This window comes from Pongo abelii, chromosome 1, assembly GCF_028885655.2.
Source record: "Pongo abelii isolate AG06213 chromosome 1, NHGRI_mPonAbe1-v2.0_pri, whole genome shotgun sequence".
Lineage (NCBI taxonomy): Eukaryota > Metazoa > Chordata > Mammalia > Primates > Hominidae > Pongo > Pongo abelii.
This window is the reverse complement of record NC_071985.2, coordinates 89,991,014-90,011,863: the sequence shown is the minus strand read 5'-3', so window position 1 is coordinate 90,011,863 and position 20,850 is coordinate 89,991,014. Positions and strand designations below refer to the sequence as shown.

Below are 20,850 nucleotides of genomic sequence, written 5' to 3'. Positions count from 1 at the left end.
TCTAGATCCCGGATTAGGGGATGACATCCCAAACAACCTGGAGTATTTGCAGAAGGCTCAGGCAACGAGTGGGCCACATCTCGCTTCTGCTTCCTCATCTCAGCCCATCCTGAAAATGTGCAGCACCCTCACTGGTTCCTCCCCCCGACACAAGGAGGATGCCCAATTGTTGCCTGAACTGGGAATGCACAGTTCTCCTGGCCCTAGGACCTACTTATTACATTTTTTTTCTCTTTCCTTGAGCTGCCTTTGGCAAGGGAAGAGACCCCCAACTCTGTGCCCCTACTCCACGTTGCTGATCCCCACCTGCACACTATAGCCCAGGGTCAGCAGTAGAATGAAGGGTCTTAGAACCTGCATAGAAGAAATGAACTCACTGCATTTCTGTGCTCCCTCCTCCCTCGCACCAAACTCCTAGCTCTACAAGTATATTTATTTATTTATGTATTTATTTATTTATTCATCTATTTATTTACTTATTTATTTATTTATAAATATTGCTATTTATTGCCGAGTTGTGCACTTTGGGGTAGAGTGAAGGGCTCCCAGCAGCTCTAGCTGGGTCTCTCTTGCTTCCTCCCTGCTTACTCCTTTCCTTTTCTTGCTCCTTCTTCAACTCCTGGTGTGTGTGAGCATGCCCTTTGCTCGCCACACCATATCCTTTCCCCAGATCCACCTGTCCTGACACTCTAGTCCTCCAGGATAGTGCTCCTCTTCCAGCTCCGGGGCTCCTGGATGTCCCTCCTCAACTCCCTCCACCCCTAGACAATCCTACCCGGTCCCATCTGCCTCTTTTCTCTCCCCAGCCTGCCCTGTGACCCTTGCCTCTTCCTGATACTCCCAAGAGCAGGCCCCAGGGGTCTGTGTCGTATATCTCTGTGTGATTCTTTCTGATTGCATTCCCAATTTCATACAAAAAGAAAAATAAAAGTGACCTCGTTGTAGCACCAGGTATGGTTGTGGTTCATTCAGTTGGGTTAGGAAGCTGGCCTGCAGGTTATGGTAGGGTGGGCATTGAGGGTCCTAGGCTTCATACTTTCTTCTGATGGGGTCAGGAGAGCTCAGTTTGGGGAACAAATGAAGACAGAGAGAAGGAGCCACAGGGAAAAGAGGTGCAGGGGAGAGTATAACATACAGGTCCAAGATCTCCTTACCAAAATCTGGGTGCCAGATACTCCCTTCTTGGCACTCATTTAGTGACACTATCTGACTTCTCTGATGTTGTGCTTCCACTTCTGCTCTCTATGGCCTGAGAAGGAGGTGAGTATTCCAGTGGAACCCAACTTAAACATGTGTCTGTGGGTCCATGCTGCTGGGAAAAGCTATGATATGAAACTGAGATGTTGCCTTCCCCTTTATTGTCTCTAGGCTGGGTCAAAATTCCCTGCATTCTCAGTTCTTGGCCTATTTTGTGTTCCCCAGCCTTAGGATACTGGGGAAAACAGATGGCAGGCTTGGACTCAGAGAAGAATATGGACAGGGATTAAAAAAAAAAAGAGTGCTGAAGGGACCCTCAGATGAATTTGTAGATGGGGACACTAAAGCTCAGAGAAGGGCAGGGTCTTACCCAAGGCCACACAGCTAACTGGGGGCACAACTAAGGCCCAAATCCAGGTTCTTTCTACCATATGCTGCCAACTCCCCTCTGCCTCCCTAAAATGACCCAGCCTGACAGTTAGCCCTCTTTTGGACCCCGTATTTTCATAGGTGCATTGATAAACTAGAGAGGATTTAGGGTTGTGTGACAAAGAAACCAAAAGGTCTGGAGACCACTTTATAGAAGAAATAGTTGAAAAACTGAGGATATGCGTCTTGATAAGAGTAGACTTGGGGGTAATATGACACCCATCTGTAAATATTGAAAGAAGAATCAAACAGGGATATTCTGTGGGGCCCCAGCAGGCCAAACAAAACCGGTGAGTAGAAGTTAGAGGAAAGCAGATTTTAATTCGAAGAAAAATTTTGCAACACCTGGAGATGTCCCGCAATGACACTGACTGCCTCAAGAGGAGAACTCCAAATAGAGAAGCTGGAGAATCAACCACACGCAGAGAAATCATAGAGCACATTGTTGCCTCAGATGGAACACTGGCTAGGTTCATTAGAAGATCCTCTCCAAACTTAAGGTCATACGAGAAGGCTGAAGGCAAACAGCAGGAGGGAAATGCAGAGACAACTTTCAGTTCTGAAAGGTTTTCTTTTTTTTTTTTTTTTAATCTTTTTGAGACAGAGTCTTGCTCTGTTGCCTAGGCTGGAGTGCAGTGGTGGGATCTTGGCCCACTGCAACCTCCACCTCCCCATTCAAGCCATTCTCATGGCTCAGCCTCCTGAGTAGCTGGGACTACAGGCGCTGGCTGTCATGCCCAGCTAATTTTTGTGTTTTTAGTAGAGACGGGGTTTCGCCATGTTGGTCAGGCTGGTCTCAAACTCCTGGCCTGAAGTGATCCTGCTGCCTTCGCCTCCTAAAATGCTGGGATTACAGGCATAAGCCACCGTGCCCGGCTATGGGTTTTCATCTTTGATGAACAAAGAATGACATAAGCAGCACCAGGGGCTTGAGTTAGACTTAGGGAGGAGCTTCCTAATACAGGAGGACTTGACATCTTCCCCTTCCCATGTGAGTTAAATGACATGTGCTCTGCCCAGAGCCTGGCAAAAGGGAGGGCTGAACTGAGATCAGGGAGAACTTCAGGACTCCAAAGGACCAGAGTTGGACGGGAACATAGAAATCACTGAATCCAACAACTTTGTTTCAAAGGCAGGTAAACTACTGTCCAGACAGGTGACGTGACTCACTCATGATGATGGCCTGGGATTAGAAGCCAAGTCTTCCATTCCTGGCCCTGAGAGCTTTGTGCTTCCTGTGCTCAGCAGCCACAGTCCTCTGGGCTCCCTGCCTCCCTCTCTTGTCTCTTTGCCTGGGCTGGAGAGCAGAAGGGGTTAGGGGGCCCCTCCCCTCAGGGATCCCTGAGGGCCTGGGGGTGGTGAGAGGGGGAAGCTGCAGCTGTTCTACTGCTAGCTCCGAATTTCTTCAGATAATCAATTGGACTCGCTGCCGCTGTCGCTCTTCTTGCTCTTCTCGCTCTGGGCAGGACAGGAGAAGAAGGTGGAGAGTGGAAGGAGGAGGGAGCAGGGGACCAGGCACTGGGGGAGGAGGGAGAAGGCAGGGAGATGGAAGTCCCTGGGCTGAGGGGAAAGTGAAAGCTTTGGGGCTAGCAGATAGGGAGGATGGGGAAAAGGGATTGTTAGAAGAGGATCTGCTCTGCATCCCTCATTCCACATCCCGCTAAACCCAACTCGTGGGTGGTGGGGTGGGGGAGGGGCAGTTTGGAGGACCCCAGAATGGGACTCTTGCACTTCACCCCTGCTTTCCTCCTCCCCTTGCCAAGTATCCCATGCATGGCCATAGCTCCCCCAGCTGTCCATGCCCTCTTCCATTCCTAGTGACCACAGGTGCCTGACCCTCCAGTCCTGTCTTCATCAGCGCCCTGTCCTGTAACTCAGCAAACCCATCACCAGTGACAGAGCAGAAGGCAAGGCCCCAGGGGCTGGGTGGGGGTTGCCTAAAATATCTCTCTCACACACACACATGCACACGCACACACACACACACTGTCATAGGCTGCCAGGCATATGGCCTCTTTGTGTCCACACAATGGAGGCCCTGTCTGTGCCCTTTCCCAAGTCTGGGCACAGTGTGGAGGGTGCTCCGCTCCCTCATTCCACCCACCTCCCTTCCCTTTCCACCCCCAGTGCAGGCCCTGCCTTCTTTGCCTTTGCTTCTTCCTCTTTCTGGAAAGCCCTTTCTACCACCCAGTTCCTTTATCTTTCTGCTTTTTTCTTGTGTTTTTTCCTGAGCTTTTGACCTCTCATTGGATGAGGATTATGGGCAGAAGAAAGAGGCTCACAGTGCCGGGATGTCAGCGCAGGGAGGAGAAGGGAGCAAGCAGAGATGAGCCTGAAAGGCTGAGAGGGAGTGGAAGAAGGGAGGCAGTGGTGGCAGCGCAGCAACACTGTGCTAGAGGGGAGAAAGCCCGCACCCGGCAGCCAGAGGACCCGTGTCCCTGCTCTGTCTCCACCTTTCCCCTTTGTGCCACAGTGAGCAAACCGCATGCCCTCCCTGAGTGACAGCTTTTTCATATGGAAAGCAGGAAAGACAACAAGACCCACCAGGGTGTGATGAGGATTAAATGAGATCATCGTGAAAGTGTTCAGCACCGGAAACGCTCATCAGATGCTATCTCAGGGGCAGTAAGTAGCAGGGTCAACTGTACTGTTATACAGTTTGTGCACTATACAAAGCACCAGGCTAAGGGCAGTGCAGGGGCCTGACACCCAACCCCACTTCTACTAGACCAGCTGTGTACCAGGATGCAAGCATCCCCTGAGAGGTGGCCCTGGAACTGAGCCCCTCATGTGGGTGAGCATTGGTCAGGAGTCCAGATGAAAACTCCAAAGTCCTGACCACCTTGGGAACCAAGACAGAATGGAAAAGGACAAGAGGCTATGGGGGATGCCTCTCCCTGAGGGGGAAATTCCTGAGCTCAGTCTTCTCTGAGCAAGTGGACAATCCATGAGATCTACTAAACGAAGGATGGAGAAACTGCAGCTGAGGGGAAGAAGAGGGCTGAAGAAGCAGGAAAAAAAAAGGGAGACATGGGTCGAGGGTGTGACAGAGCAATGTGTTGGTCTGAGGACGCTTTTCTGGTTCCCTCCGCCTCCATTCCCTCCCTTCAGCAAGTTGAAGTCTGATTTGATTATTGCTTGTTGAACACTGTCCCCTGCTGGCTACTAGCAGAAACGTTTTCCCTCTTCCCTATCCCCAGCTAGGAGCTGCTGAGAACCTGAAAAAGAGAAGAAATGACCTGACTGGGGACAAAGGACGAAGGAAATGCAATTCTGCAATCTGGAATTCTCTACTTGTCAGAGATTTCTGGAAGGTGAAGGAGGCTTGAGGGCTGACTAGGGATAAATAGAGTTTAGAATTCGTAGGTGGTTCATTTACATATGTTATGGCCTATAATTTTCAGATTGATTTTTTTCTGGTCTGTGCCTGTTTCATTTATTGTGTGTCTGTGTTATGTGTGTGTTCTGTATCTGGGCATGCTTACCTGATTCTTTGGTTTTTGAACACGTCTATATCTGTGTACTTTTTTGTGTCTGTGCTCTTTTTAATGTAGGAGTCTCAGTGACAGCTGGCAGGTATGGAGCAAGGACAGGAAGCTGTCGAATTTCCTCTTTCCTAGAAGCCCGTTCTCCCCTTGAAGTTTTACCTTTGTCTCCCAGCTCCATGAGCTATAACCTATGGCTATTTATAGGTTACAGGTTTTGCTCTGGCTCTTGCCCCTCTTTGGACATCCCAAGCTCAGAGCCTTGATTTGCTCTAACCTGGGACTCTTGGGCCTCCCAAGCAGGGCCTCCAGTGTGGTTCCCAAGTGAGAATCTCTACTGCCTACTTCCCTTTTATCCTTTCTAGCATTAAACTCCAGCCTCCTTCTTTTATAAGCTTGTAGCTACCTCTTTCATTGGTTGATTTCAATTTATTCAGTGCAACATGCCTTTATGGAATAGCCAATGTATACCAGGCACTGTTCTGGATTCTGAAATACAGGATCAGGCCCTCCCCGCCATCCACTTGGGAGGGAGTATGGGAGACAGGCATGTAAACATGTCAATTTCCCAACAGTGAGAGGCATCTGCAAAGAAGCGAGTGATTACCTGAGAGAGGGTGTTGGTGAGGGAGGCAGCCGGTAAACTCTGAGCTGGGTTTTGAAGACCATGAGATGCATACAGTGAATTCTGTGGTGTGCTGCCAAGACCATCCTCACAGATTTCCTCCTTCACTAGACAAGCCACTCACTTCTCCAGCTGTGGAAGTGTTGACTCACAGCTGAGTCCTTCTCCAGGAATTGCCTTTGGAGGAAGAAAGCCACCTTGCCTGAGGTGTTGCTCTTTCCCTAGGGCAATGACTGGTTGATGTAGGGTTACAAAGTTATCCCAGCTTGAGAGCCCCCATGGGATGGACAGAAGCCTCTGTTGCCACGGTGTTGCTTTTCAGTTTCTCTCTCAGCTTATTGCAGCTTCCCTCACACCTCACAGGTGTTCTCAAGAACTCTCCCGCTGGCACTCTCCTGTATACGATCTCAGAGTTCAGGAATCCACTTCCCAGGGAACCCCACCTAAGATGTAAAGGCACTGTAGGTATGAAGGCATGGAACCCTGAGAAGCTCAGGTGAGGAAGAGCACGCTATAAGCAGTGTGGTATTGTTGGGACATTAAGTGCAAGGGGCTGGTGGGACAGGAAAGTGACAGAATGGTCTGGAGAGGTAAGCAGGGGCCAGGTCAGGAGAAGCATAATAAGGAGTGTGTGCTTGGCCACACAGTGATGGGAAACCAATGAACATTCTTTAGTGGGGTAAACACCATCATCAGATGTACATTTTAGAAATATCACTTTCAGAACATTTCTTTTTTTCTTTTCTTTTTTTTTTTTAAACAGAGTCTTTCTCTGTCACCCAGGCTGGAGTGCAGTGGTGCGATCTCGGTTCACTGCAACCTCTGCCTCTGGGTTCAAGTAATTCTCCTGCCTCAGCCTCCTAAGTAGCTGGGATTATAGGTGTGCACCACCACACCCAGCTAATTTTTTATTTATTTATTTTTTGAGATGGAGTCTCCCTCTGTCGCCCAGGCTGGAGTGCAGTGGCGTGATCTCGGCTCACTGCAAGCTCCGCCTCCCGGGTTCCCGCCATTCTCCTGCCTCAGCCTCCCAAGTAGCTGGGACTACAGGCGCCCACCACCATGCCTGGCTAATTTTTTGTATTTTTAGTAGAGACGCGGTTTCACCGTGTTAGCTGGGATAGTCTTGATCTCCTCACCTCGTGATCCGCCTGCCTCGGCCTCCAAAAGTGCTGGGATTACAGGCGTGAGCCACCTCATCTGGCCCTGTAAAGGATTTTATTTCTCCTTCACTTATGAAGCTTAGTTTGGCTGGATATGAAATTCTGGGTTGAAAATTCTTTTCTTTAAGGATGTTGAATATTGGCCTCCACTGTCTTCTGGTTTGTATGGTTTCTGCCAAAAGATCTGCTGTAGTCTGATGGGCTTCCCTTTGTGGGTAACCCGAACTTTCTCTCTGGCTGCCCTTAACATTTTTTCCTTTATTTTTAACCTTTGTGAATATGACAATTACGTGTCTTGGTGTTGCTCTTCTCGAGGAGTATCTTTGTGGTGTTCCCTGTATTTCCCGAATTTGGATGTTGGCCTGCCTTGCCAGGTTGGGGAAGTTATCCTGGATAATATCCTGAAGAGTGTTTTCCACCTTGGTTCCATTCTCCCTGTCACTTTCAGGTATACCAATCAAACTTAGATTTGGTTTTTCACATAGTCCCATATTTCTCGGAAGGTTTAGTCATTTCTTTTTACTCTTTTTTCTCTAACCTTGTCTTCTCGCTTTATTTCATTAATTTGATCTTCAGTCATTGATACCCTTTCTTCCACTTGATCAAATTCGCTACTGAAGCTTGTGCATGCGTCGCAAAGTTCTCGCGCCATTGTTTTCAGCTCCATCAGGTCATTTAAGGTCTTCTCTACACTGTTTAATCTAGTTAGCCATTTGCCTAACCTTTTTTCAAGGTTTTTAGCTTCCTTGCAGTGGGTTAGAACATGCTCCCTTAGCTTGGAGAAGTTTGTTATTACTGACCTTCTGAAGCCTACTTCTGTCAACTCATCAAAGTCATTTTCCATCCAGCTTTGTTCCATTGCTGGTGAGGAGCTGTGATCCTTTGGAGGAGAAGAGGTGCTCTAGTTTTTAGAATTTTCAGCTTTTCTGCTCTGATTTCTCCCCATCTTTGTTGTTTTATCTACCTTTGGTCTTTGATGTTGGTGACCGACAAATGGGGTTTTGGTGTGGATGTTCTTTTTGTTGATGTTGATGCCATTCCTTTCTGTTAGTTTTCCTTCTAACATTCAGGTCCCTCAGCTGCAGGTCTGTTGGAGTTTGCTGGAGGTCCACTCTAGAACCTGTTTGCCTAGGTATCACCAGCAGGGGCTGCAGAACAGCAAATATTGCAGAACAGCAAATAATGCTGCCTGATCCTTCCTCTGGAAGCTTCGTCCCAGAGGGTCACCTGCCTGTATAAGGTGTCTGTCGGCCCCAACTGGGAGGTGTCTCCCAGTTAGGCTACACAGGGGTCAGGGACCCACTTGAGGAGGCAGTCTGTCTGTTCTTGGAGCTCAAATGCTGTGCTGGGAGAACCACTACTCTCTTCAGAGCTGTCAGACAGGGACATCTAAGTCTGCAGAAGTTTCTGTTGCCTTTTGTTCAGGTGCGCCGTGCCTACAGAGGTGAGGTCTGTAGAGCAGTAGGCCTTGCTGAGCTGTGTTGGGCTCTGCCCAGTTCAAGCTTCCAGGCTACTTTGTTTACCTACTGAAGCCTCAGCAATGGCAGACACCCCTCCCTCCGCCAGGCTGCTGCCTTGCAGGTCAATCTCAGACTGCTGCACTAGCAGTGAGCAAGGTTCTGTGGGCATGGGACCCACTGAGCCAGGCGCAGTGGAGAAACTCCTGGTCTGCGGGTTGCTAAGACCTTGGGAAAAGTGCAGTATTTGGGCAGGAGTGTCCCGTTTTTCCAGGTACAGTCTGTCACAGCTTCCCTTGGCTAGGAAAGGGAAATCCCCAAACCCCTTGCACTCCCAGGTGAGGCGACGCCCCGCCCTGCTTTGGCTTGCCCTCCGTGGGTGGTACCCACTGTACAACCAGTCCCAGTGAGATGAACCAGGTACCTCAGTTGGAAATGCAGAAATCAGCCATCTTCTTCGTCAATCACGCTGGGAGCTGCAGACCGGAGCTCTTCCTATTTGGCCATCTTGGAACGGACTCCAACCTTCTTTAATTTTTTTGAGCAATATTTTATAGTTTTCAGTGCATAGGACTTGCACATCTTTGGCTGGATTTATCTCTCAGTATTTTACATTTTTTGGTGTCACTGTAAATGGTGTTTTAAATTTAATCTTTTGAGTGTTCATTGCTAGTGTTATGGGTTGAATTGACCCTTCCTTCCAAGAGATATATTGAAGTCCTAACCCCTGGTACCTGTGACTGTGACTTTGTTTGGAAATAGAGGTCTTTGCAGATGCAATTCATTAAGATGAGGTAATGGAGTAAGATGGGCCCTTAATCCAATATGGTTGGTGCCCTTTAAGAAGAGGGAAATTTGGACATAGACACACAGGGAGGGAAGATGATGCAGAGATCCAGATAGAGAATCCAGCCAAATGACAATGGAGGCAGAGAACGGAGTGATTAATTTACAAACCAAGGAATGCCCTGGACTGTTAGAAAACACCAGGAGCTGGAAGAAGCAGGGAAGGACTCTCTCCTAGATCCTTCAGAGAAAGCACGGCCCTGCCAACACCTTGATGTCAGATTTCTATCACCCATCACCTTGGTAATGAGTGTTTATCATTTTTAAGTTCTGGTATCATTTCAAGTCCTCTCCTCTAGTTACTTTGAAATATACATAATATTGTTGCTAAGTATAGTCACCCAAGTGTGCTATCAAACATTAGAACTTATTTCTCCTATCTAACTATATGTTTGTATACATAATCAACCTGTCTTCATCCTTTCCTTCCCCTCCACCCTTTCCAGTTTCTGGTATTTTATTTGGAGATTTTCTAGATATCTTTCTATTATTGATATTTACTTTAATACCATTGTAACCAGGAAATATATTTTATATAATCTGATTCTTTTAAAATTGATTACTACTTATTTTATGGCTATCTTGGTAAATGTTCCATGTGCAATGTTCTTTAAAAAAATTCTGCTGTTGGATGGAATATTCTATAATCAATTAGTCAAATTAGTTGATACTGTCAGTCAAATCTTTTATATCTTTACTGATTTTCTATTTGTTCTATCAATTATTAAGGTATGGGTATTGATATTACTGATTATCATTGTGGATTTGTCAATTTATCCTTGTAGTTCTATTGGTTTTTGCTTCATGTTTTATATATATATATATATATATACACACACACACACACACACACACACATATACACACAAACATATATACATACAGAGAGAGAGAGAGAGAGATAAAGAGAGAGTCTTACTCTGTCACCCAGGCTGCAGTGCAGTGGCACAATCATGGCTTACTGCAGCTTTCACCTCCCCAGGCTCAGGTGATCCTCCCATCTCAGCCTCCCAGGTAGCTGGGACTACAGGTGTGAGCCACCATGCCCAGCTAATTTTTTGTATTTGTATTTTTATTTTTTTCTGAAACTGAGTCTCACTCTGTTGCCCAGGCTGGAGTGCAGTGGCAAGATCTCAGCTCACCACAACCTCTGCCTCCTGGGTTCAAGCGATTCTCATGCCTCAGCCTCCACCTCCTGAGTAGCTGGGACTGCAGGTACACACCACTACGCCTGTCTAATTTTTGTATTTTTAGTAGATACAGGGTTTCACCATGTTGCCCAGGCTGGTCTTGCACTGCTGAGCTCAAGTGATCCACCTACCTTGGCCTCCCAAAAGTGCTGGGATTATAGGTGTGAGCCACTATGACTAGCCCAGCTTTTTTTTTTTTTTTTTCAAATTCAGTCTTCGTATAGACTGTCAAAAATTGTCAGTGCTGACTATGCTGCAAGTCATCGCAGTGGGGTATGGAGAAGTTTTCAATTAGCAATAGTCATGCCTCAGATAAACCTCATTGGCTATGATACTTGCCATTGTGCAAAGCTGCTTCCCGTACTTTGAATCTCTGTTATTGGGTACATAAGTGTTTAGAGTTATTACGTCTTTTTGATGAATTGACTTCTTTATCATTATGAAATGATCCTTTTTTATCCCGGGCAATATTCTTTGCTCTGAAATCTACATTATTAGTATTAGTATAGCCATTCCAACTTTATTTTGATTAGCATTAGCATGGTACATTTTTTCTACCCCTTTAGCTTTAACCTATTTCTGTCTATATTTAAAAGGATTTCTTTTAGGCCGTATACAGTTAGATATTGCTTTTATAATCTAATCTGACAAATTATGCTTTTTAATTGGAGTATGTATGTATGTATGTATGTATGTATGTATGTATGTATGTATTTTGAGACTGAGTCTCACTCTGTCACCCAGGCTGGAGTGCAGTGGTACGATCTTGGCTTACTGCAACCTCCGCCTCCTGGGTTCAAGTGAGTCTCCTGCCTCAGCATCCCAAGTAGCTGGGATTACAGGTGCACCCCACCACGCCTGACTAATTTTTGTATTTTTAGTAGAGACAGGGTTTCACCATGTTGGCCAGGCTGATCTCGAACTCCTGACCTCAACTGATCTGCCCTCCTTGGCCTCCCAGAGTGCTGGGATTACAGGCATGAGCCACTGCACCTGGCCTTTAATTGGAGTATTTAGACCATTTATATTTAATGTGATTATTGATACAGCCTGGTTTAACTTTTTGTCTTATTTGTTATCTATCTGTACCATCTATCCTTTGTTTCTTCTTGCCTCTTTTTCTCAGGAACATAAATAACTGAAATTCAAAATAGTGAATATGGCCGAGCATGGTGGTTCATACCTGTAATACTAATACTTGGGGAGGCCAAGGCAGGTGGATCAGTTGAGGTCAGGAGTTGGAGGCCAGCCTGGGCAACATGGCGAAACCCTGTCTCTCCAAAAAATACAAAAGTTGGCTGGGCATGGTGGCAGGTCCCAACTACTCGGCAGACTGAGGTGGGATGATCAGCTGAGCCTGGGGAGGTTGAGGCTGCAGTGAGCCAAGATGATGCCACTGCTCTCCAGCCTGGGCAACACAGCAAGACCCTGTCTCAAAAAAAAAAAAAGACAAAATAGTGAATATGGTGGGAGAGATTCAGAGAAAGATTTGGGACTTTACAGCAGAGAGATATTAAGTCAAACTGATGATGTCAGGAATGACTTACCCAAGAAAATATTCAAATTGAACCTTGAAATATTTTGCATATAAGTGATGGTGTAAGGAGGGTGCTCCATATAGAGGCAATAAGATGAACAATGGGATTGGAGGAAGTAAAGCATGTGTTTGGGCTAGGGAATAATAGATTGTTCAGATGGCCTGAGAAAGAGTGGCAGGAGAGATGTGGAAAGTACTTACGTTATTAACAGCTTCCTACGGATGTCCCTACCCTGATAGTCCACAGATACCTGAGATACCTGTCAAATCCCACATATGATCTACCCTTTAAACCTGCTCTCTCAATAGCCCCTAATTTTATGTATGGCATCACCAGTTTCTTTAATACACATACCAGAAGCCTATGAGTCATTTTAAATGCCTCTTTGTTCCTCAACCCTATTCATCCCACCTGCAGGTCATCTCTTCCAAATTTCAGCTTTTTTTTTTTTTTTGAGATGGAGTTTCATTCTTGTTGCCCAGGCTGGAGTGCAATAGCGTGATCTCGGCTCACTGCAACCTCTGCCTCCCAGGTTCAAGCAATTCTCCTGCCTCAGCCTCCCAAGTAGCTAGGATTACAGGCATGTACCACCATGCCCAGCTAATTTTGTATTTTTAGTAGAGACGGAGTTTCACCATGTTGGCCAGGTGGTCTTGAACACCTGACCTCGTGATCACCCACGTCAGCCTCCCAAAGTATTGGGATTACAGGCCTGAGCCACGGTGCCCGGCAACGAGCTTTCTTTTCTATCCTTATCTATCCCCACAGCCTTGGAGCCAGGCTCAACTCCCCTCCCCCACTCTGCCCCCAAACTATTTAATTAGACTTCTTACTGGTTTTGCTACTTCTGGATTTTTCTCTCTTTAAACCAATGCCACACGTACCCTCCTGTATGCCCTGAGAATGGATGTGAATTCTGTGTGTGTACATGTGTACATTGTTCTGGGGAGCGCTTGTAGCTTTCATCAAAGTCTCAAAAGTCCACAAAAGGCTAGGAGTCACTACCCTGTATCTTTATTTCAGATGAAACCATGCTCAGTTAATGTGGTGCAGTTGACAGACTACTGAACAGTAAGTCAGGAGACCTGGGTTTTAGTTCTGGTGCTGCCACTAATTAGCCGTATGATTTTGGGCAATGAGGCACTTACTTTGTACCTGTTTCCTCATCTGTAAAATTCAGAAAGTCTCTTCCAACCTCAAAATGCTATTATTGAGAAATTACCGTACAATTATTATTAAGAAATTACCATACAATGTCATAAATGCTAAAACAAAGGTATGCAGAGCTTTGAGAGCACAAAGCAGGTTCTCTGGGTGTGGGGTCATCTAGCTTTGCTTGGGAAAGTTGGTAAAGAGTTGCAGAGGAGGCCACAGTTGAGTCTTGAAGGATGAACAAAACTTTCCAGGCAGAAAGAAGGAGGAAGGCATTTTAGGCAAAGGAAACTTTGTGAGAAGGCAGAGAAGTAATAGAGCCTCAAATTGGCAGAACAATGAGTGGATGGGTATAGTTTGGATGTATGTGTGTTGAAAGTTTGGGCTTTAAATGCACAGGGAGCACTAGGAGATAAGCCTGGAGAAGGGCAATGAGTTGGGGCCTGAAGTTTCTTATGTATGGTGCCAAAAAGTTTTGACTTTATCTTGTAGACAGTGGGAAGCCATGGATTGTTTAAGGTAAGAGAGTGACAGGCTGATTTCCCTTTCATAAAAATCACATTGGCAACAGGAGGAAGATGGATTGGAAGGGAATGAGACATGTTTGGAAATGATAAGGGTCTGAATAAGCCAAGGGGATAGAGGTGGAAGGAAGATAATGCTGTTCCTTTTAAACCTATTACATTTAACATACCCAAGGAATATCCAAGTTAAAACGTATGGTAGGAAGTTGAAAATTTGAGTCTTATGCTCACAAGTTAGACCTGGATTTAGCAGCACTCATAAGTGAGCACTGACTGAAGCCACAGGAGTGAATGACATTGCTTTGGAAAAGCATGTGGAGTAAGGGGAGTAAGGGGGCCAAAGGCTGAATTCTGGGAAATAACAATATTTGAAGTCAGGAGTAGAAAACACAATGGAAGGATGGCTGGGGTGCAAGGAGCTGAGGAGTGAAGTGAGGAAGGGAGATAGTAAAGAATCTATTCTTCTTTTTTTTTTTTTTTTTGAGACGGAGTTTCACTCTTGTTGCCCAGGCTGTAGTGCAATGGCACGAACTCGGCTCACTGAAACCTCCTCCTCCTGGGTTCAAGAGATTCTCCTGCCTCAGCCTCCTGAATAGCTGGGAGTACAAGCACCTGCCACCACGACCGGCTAATTTTGTATTTTTAGTAGAGAGGGGTTTCTCCATGTTGGTCAGGCTGGTCTTGAATTCTCGACCTCAGGTGATCCACCCACCTCAGCCTCCCAAAGTGCTGGGATTACAGGCGTGAGCCACCAGGCCCGGCCTAAGAATCTACTGTTTTAAGAAGGTTGGATGAGAAAGAAATAAAAGCGAAGGCTAAAGCAAGAGGAGGCTGCTGAGTGGAGGAAGGTATTTCATTTTATTATGTCTGCTGGGCAAAGATCAGTGAAGAGGCCAAAGTTAGTTACAGGAGAGATTGGGAATAATAGACGAAGGTGGGAAAGGACAGGATATAACGCACACCTGCAGGGCCTAGTCCCAGGCAAGGGAGGTGGAGAGTGTTTATTCTTCCCAAGAAGGAGGAAGGAAATCAGAAAGAGTTTAATTCAGTGGCTCTCACATTAGAATCAATGAGGTACTTAAAAAAAAATGCCAATAGCTGGGTCATACCTCAGAAGTTTCTGGTTTAATTAGTCTGGGATGGTCCTGGGCATTGATGTGTTTTCAAAGCTTCCAAGGTGATTAAAATCTGCAGTCAAAGTTCACAACCACTGGTTTAATTGCAGGTAACATTTTTGATTAATGATAATGGGATTGGATTTGAGGAAACTCACACTTAATAAAGGTTGGATGAATAGAGAGTGGTCAAGGTTTCATAGATGAGGAAGGGAGAAAGAGAAGGAAGCTAGAAGGGAAGGCAGCTAATGCTAACTTATTGAATTTTATGTGCCAGAGATGTAGAAATGAATGAGGCGTGGTTCTTCTTCTTAGAGATCAGGATCTCACATGAGAGACACCTCACCACAAGCCTATGACATAATACAGTTCTTGACCAGTTAAGTTTTTTTGTGTGTGAGCTATTTTTATTCTTTTTTTTTTTTTTTTTTTTTTTTTTACTAAAAGTGAGAGGGGAAACCCCTCACCCCCAGAACCCCGGTATTTCCCAATATAGACTGGGTCTGGAAATCCTTTTGTGAGCATCGAGAGTAGCCTTTCTGGGAAGGTGGGTGCTGGGGAAAGATCTCTAACTATTCCGGGAGATCAACTTGTCCCCAGGCTCATCAGCAGGGCTGGAAGTAGATGGTGATTGTGGCCCTGCATGTGGGTACATTACTGCAGTCATCTGTACCTGGGAGGTGGCTAAAATTGCTAATTGCTCACATGGAAACACTTTGATGGCCATTCTGCTAGCGTGTGAAGCTTCTATGAGTAAGGTACCAAGGATTCCCTTTCTCTGAGCAGCATTATAAAAAGGCCCTACTTTTCATCAGAGCAGAAAACCTAACTTTTGCTACTGCGGTCTGGGCCTGACCTCCAGGGACAGCTTCATCCACACAGGAAGTAGGTAGGTGCTTCCCTATAGTCTGGACCTTCCCTCAGAGAGAGTCTACTGTCACTTCTTGAGCTCCTTGAATCTTCCCCAGGAGGGTCCAACTCCCAGGGCTCCTGGGAAGCCTCTGATCTGACCCCACCAGCCCCACCTCCACCTAGTGAGCTGGTGAGGCGTTGAAAGGGCTTTAATGGAGGGCCCTGGCTTTTAGCTAGGGGCCTCCTTCCCCGAGGAAGAGTACTGAAAGAAGTGTCCTAGAGAAGTGTTCTCTCCTAAGAGAAGTATCCTAGGCATAGAACAGAGAGGGGAAGTTCGATTGGGAATTGACTGTGGCACTATGGGTATATGGAGGGTGTTCCTTCTGTTACCTCGTTAGACCCTTTTTATATAAGCAGAAATTGAGGCTTGAAGAAATTAAGAAACTCGACTATGTCCTCAAGGACAGGAGCTGTACAAAATCCAATCTGTTCCATTCTGTTGTCCCTCAGGCTCCTGGCCTCCCTCTGTTATTATAGGTTGGCCCCTTTGGGAAAATCTCAGTTGAATGTCATTTCAGTGCTCTCCTTCCTTCTAAAGAATTAAGCTAGGTCCCTTAGACCATAGGGCACATGGGCCTTCTAGTTGGGTCTCTGTTTGCTTACTCAGTGACTTGGGGACGTGTGAAATCCAGACGGGATTCTATCCTGGGGTGAAGGTAGAAGGTAGTACAGAGAATTGCTGAATGGGACAGACCGCACCAATAAAATTTTTTGTTGTACTCTGTAATCCAGTGTTTTCATTGCAGAGATGTAACTGAAAGCCCCCAACCTCACCGTCAGAGAAAGGAGGGACCAAGCTTATTCTAGCCTGATGCCTGATACCTGTTAATCGGGAAGCCTTGTCTGTTAACATCCTGACTTAGGTTTCAAGCTTTCAGTGGGGCCAGACTATGGAATTATCTGTAATTCTGGCATCAGAAGGCCTTTTTCCAGTTCTTTGGGCCCTTTTGAGGTCTGTGAAACAGGCTAGCAGCATGTGAAGGTAATTCACCCTAAATCTGCCTGAGAGTCAGACAGTGCCATGGCAGCCCCAACTCTGTGTCAAATTACACACTAGCCGCCTAGCACTGGGGTGTGCTTTGGGGCAGGGCTGGGGACACCCATGTCCTCCCTACTTCCCTTAACCCTTCCCCAGCTCTCCTGCCACTCCCTTATACACCTGGTCGTGGTCACTGCCAGGAGCCCCAGTGCAGCCCAGTGCCTGCACATGACAGGCACAAGGTGAATGAGTGCCTGGACGCATGCAGGGACTTGGGTACCTGAAATGATGATTCTGCATATTTCATGTAGTCTTGGTGCTGAGTCACCTGCTTACCCATACTACTGGAGGCAGGGATGAGGAAAGGCAGAGTTTGGGCAAAGGAGAAAGGAAGTGTGTTTTATTGTTCTGCATCTTTGAACAATGCAGCATAGTTGGTTCTGTCCTCGTCTTTGGACAGGTTAGAATGAACCATCAAAAGGGGTGAGATTAGGTCTCAGGAAATAGTTTTCCTCAGGGAGGAGCAAAAATTCCCAACAAGTGAGGAACAGAGGCTGGGAGTCTCCTTCTCTGGGATTCCTTAATCACAGGGTTGTTCGAGCAGGTGCCAGGACTGGAAACTGAAGGAGGCTGAGATATTGAAAAGGCCTTGGCCTGCTTATGTGAAGATGCTTTTGAAATGATACTACTCTAAGTGGCGGGTTGCACGGCAATAACACTAATGATAATTGAATACTGCTTTCACTTACTCCAGGGGGAACATGGACTTCCCACAGCCCAGGCTTTTACGGTGTGGGGTCACTCTTCTAGGGTCACATATAAAAGAACCCTAACTGGTTTCTTGGCATACTGGGAGGCACAAATGCCCCAAACGTGTAGGATATTTTGTGAGACCCTACAATCCCTGTGTGGCACCTTCAACTCTAAAGTATCTGAAACTCCTGGGATGGACAATCTGCCTGCTTGGGGTTGGGGACCCAACTGGCCAAGGCATTTTTCCTCTTGGAGGTTTCCTGGGAGAAGGCCCCCTCTCCTCTGCCATTCAAACTCCCAGGCGCGCCCGCGTCTTCTCCTCCTCCCCTTCTTCCCCAGGGCAGGGTTCCCTTTGTAATTAATCCCAACACTCCAACCAGAGGGGAGGAAAAACGTGTTAATGAGGGAGCGTCCCAGACTGACTGGGGCGGTCGCTGCTCGCAGCTAGAACTCCAAGTAATTAAATTATTTTTGGAAGGAGGGGATATGGTGGTGATGGTGTCAGGGAAATCCCCGTATGCATGGGAAGAGGCGTGCGTCTCTCGCCATTAATTAAAATCAGGGATGACCCTCCCTTCTCGGACCCCTGGGGGAAAAAAATCAATCTTCCCACGTCCCAGATTCCATTGGATGTTGTGTAGCCGGGTCCGTGGCCCTAAAGAGAATATGGCCAGCCCCGGGAATCTGGGGGCTCCTTCTCCGACAGGAGGGGTCGAGGAAGACAGCCCCAGGAGGGACTGCGGGCTGGGCCAAGGCCAAGAATCGAGGCATTGCCTTGCCCACCGTTCGGGACCCGAGTGTCAGCCCCACCGCGGATTCCCAGGATCGGGGAGGGCCGCCGGGCATCTGAAGGCGCAGGGCTGGGGGAGCGGCGACTCCGGGAAGAGCGGGGCCGCAGACAATGGACGCGGCGGTAGGAGGGGCGGCAGCTGTGGGAACAGCCGGGAGGCGGCACCCGGGAGCTCGCGCTCCCCCGCCCCCTGCACCCCCCACCCTCATCCCCTCCCCCTCCGCCCCCTCCCCCCTCCGCCGCCGGCTCCCGATCTGATTCCTGATTCTTGATTCCTTGATCCTTGGTCCCGCCATGGGAGCCTGAGCGCCCCCTATTCCCCCCTGGCCCCCAGCCCCCGGGGCCTTGAGGGGGAAGAGGCAGCGGTCTGGGACGGAGCAGGGGGTGACCAGACCCAAGAACGCCCCCCTCAACATCCCCCATCGCGCGCGCTGCCTGTCCGGGAGCGCCGAGTTCGGAGCGACCCGGAGCGCTGCGGATACAAAGGCGACGGGCCGAACGGGGCGCCCGCGGAGCCCACCCGGCAGTTCGCAGCGGCGGGTGAGTGCCGGGCCGCGGGGGCGCGGGCAAAGTTTGAAAAAAAAAAAAAAGAAAGAAAGAGAAAGAAAAAAAGAAATGGAAAAGGAGAAAAATCATGCAAGGGGCCAGGGGGTGCCCGACCCCAGAGCGAACGGGGTGGCTTATGGGGGAAGGGGGGCTGGACTCCGGGCAACCCCCTTCCGGTCCGCTTCCCCCCTGCACAGCGGAGTACCCCCCCAACTTTGGGGAGGGGAAGGGGCTCGTGGGGAGGGGGCGGAGCCCAGGCCTGGAGAGCCGGGGACTTTCCTGGGCCCGGGCGGGGGCCTTAGTGATCCCAGGGGAGCCGGTTGAAGCCCGAGACTGGGAGCTTGTGTTGGAGGTGGGGGGAGAGGCGTGGAAGGATCGGAGTCTGGAGGTATTGGAAGCCAAGGGTGTTTTGGGGTGCATACACCCCTCAGGAGCGTGGGGAGGGACGGAGGCAGGTATGCGTTAAGGGTGTAGAGTGGAGTCAGGGGGGCGGTCTGGGCAGAGTAGATAGGGTGTATGCACAGACCGAGGATGGGGCTGGAGGCGGTAGACTGTGTATAGGGGCCGAGGGGACAGGCGCTGGCATCCCTCTCCCCACTCATATTTACCCATTTAGGGGACTGTGGGCTCTGCGTTAGTGAGTTTTGAAGGGTTGGTGGAGGATCCGTGTGCATGATTCTTTGTTTTGGTGTGTGTGCACGCCTTGACGTGCTGCATGTTCCTGCAGGTGGGCCCCTGGTTTGGATGTGTAGGTGTTTTTCTGTGCTTGAGTGTGTGCACCCAGGGAGCGGCTGACCATGCATCTGCTGTGTGTTTGGATATGTGTTTATATGTATACTTAGGGGAAGGCGTGTATGGCTATGTGTGTGTACTGGGAGAGGGGTTCATGGGAAAGAGGTGTGTAGGTACCGAGGAAGGTGGGTGTGTAAGAGCAGAATGGAGTGTGTGTGGATAGGTGTGTGTGCACCTGTGTACTGGGAAGGGGTGTGAATCTGTGTTCTCTTGTGTGTAACCTGTGTTGATGGGTATCAGTGTGTGTGCCTGCCTTAGCTGGTATGTATGTTTCTAAGTGTGTGTCGGGGGTACCTCTTTTCTCTGCAGGCAGATTTTCCTGGCAAAAATCCCTAAAGGAAGACTGTCTGCAGGATTTTGAGACTTCGTGGATGGCCTCGCCTGGGTTTAGGGGTAGTGCCTTAAGTATCTGAGACCTATGGGTGGGAGGGAATGAGTTGTCTTATGAAGTGCCTATTTTTGGGGGATGGGTTTTTCTGGAAGAGGGCGTGTGTTGTGGGGAATAGGGAACAAGGGGTCTGGTTGTAGTCCTAGGGGAATTTGGAAGATTGGCGGGGTCAGGGAGAAGAATAAGAGGAACTTCCTCCCCCATCATCATAGGCTGGGTTCCAGCGCTTGGAGAGGCTACATGCTTGGATTCCCAGCCTTAGTTAAAAGCTTCAGGCCACAGTTCTCTTGGAAAGCCGTCTTAGAGTTTGCTGCTTCAGAGCCTTCTAACTCTGCCCTGACTCTAAGATCCTAAAGTTCCTGAGGAGTCTTGAGATTTTGGTGTGGGATGGAAACAAGAGGAGGAAGCATGTCTGGAAGGATGAGACCTGGTGGGGAACAGCTTGGGTTCCCTGCCCATGGGGTTGAGAAGGTGGCATAGGGTGTTTCTTCAGGAGCTTTTGCAAGTGAGTCTGTGTGGTTTATCACATAGTTTCCGTTTTCCCTGGTGTGAAGCATGATTGAGATGGAGTTGTGGGTGTGGGGCCAGGGCCGAGTGTCTGTGTGTCGGGAAAGGGCCAGGTACCCATTGCAGGCTATACTGCTATACTCATCATCATGATAGTGTGGTGGGAAGTCAGTGACTATCCAGGAAGTGAATGTCTCTTTCCACCAAGAAGCCACATCTCCCTTCTCTCCCTGTCCTCTCTCATCCTTTCTCTTCTGGGGTGTAGGGAAGGGGTTGCTCACCTCTTTCTTTAGGATACTAGCCTTCCCTCATTGCACACTCTTGCAGTTTTCTTTTTGCTGCCAGTGGCTGGGTTGAGGCACCCAGTTTTAAGAGCTAAGGTGAGATTGCACATACCCATTATGGCCTCTGGGCAATTGCAATTGGAATGTTAGAGTCTCTAATGGGCATGTGCAATTGGAA

The 20,850-nt window shown here is 48.1% G+C and overlaps 1 protein-coding gene and 1 non-coding gene across 4 annotated transcripts in view; one reads left to right on the top strand and one right to left on the bottom strand.

The window, feature by feature from the left end:
* Positions 1-10,605: 10,605 nt before the first annotated feature.
* On the bottom strand, positions 10,606-10,745 carry LOC112130876 (U4 spliceosomal RNA). Its single transcript, XR_002913053.1, has one exon. It is a non-coding gene; the product is annotated as a U4 spliceosomal RNA (small nuclear RNA).
* Positions 10,746-18,388: 7,643 nt separating this feature from the next.
* The window catches only part of VANGL2 (VANGL planar cell polarity protein 2), a 28,116-nt gene continuing 25,654 nt past the window's right edge, over positions 18,389-20,850 (top strand). The window contains exon 1 of one of the 3 annotated variants that reach the window (XM_024239509.2): positions 18,389-18,695. The gene's annotated coding sequence lies outside the window, so the exon portion shown is untranslated. Of the gene's footprint in view, positions 18,696-18,982; positions 19,090-19,138; positions 19,157-20,850 lie in introns of those variants that run through there. The other 2 variants (XM_054527001.1, XM_063727124.1) reach the window with 2 other exon arrangements.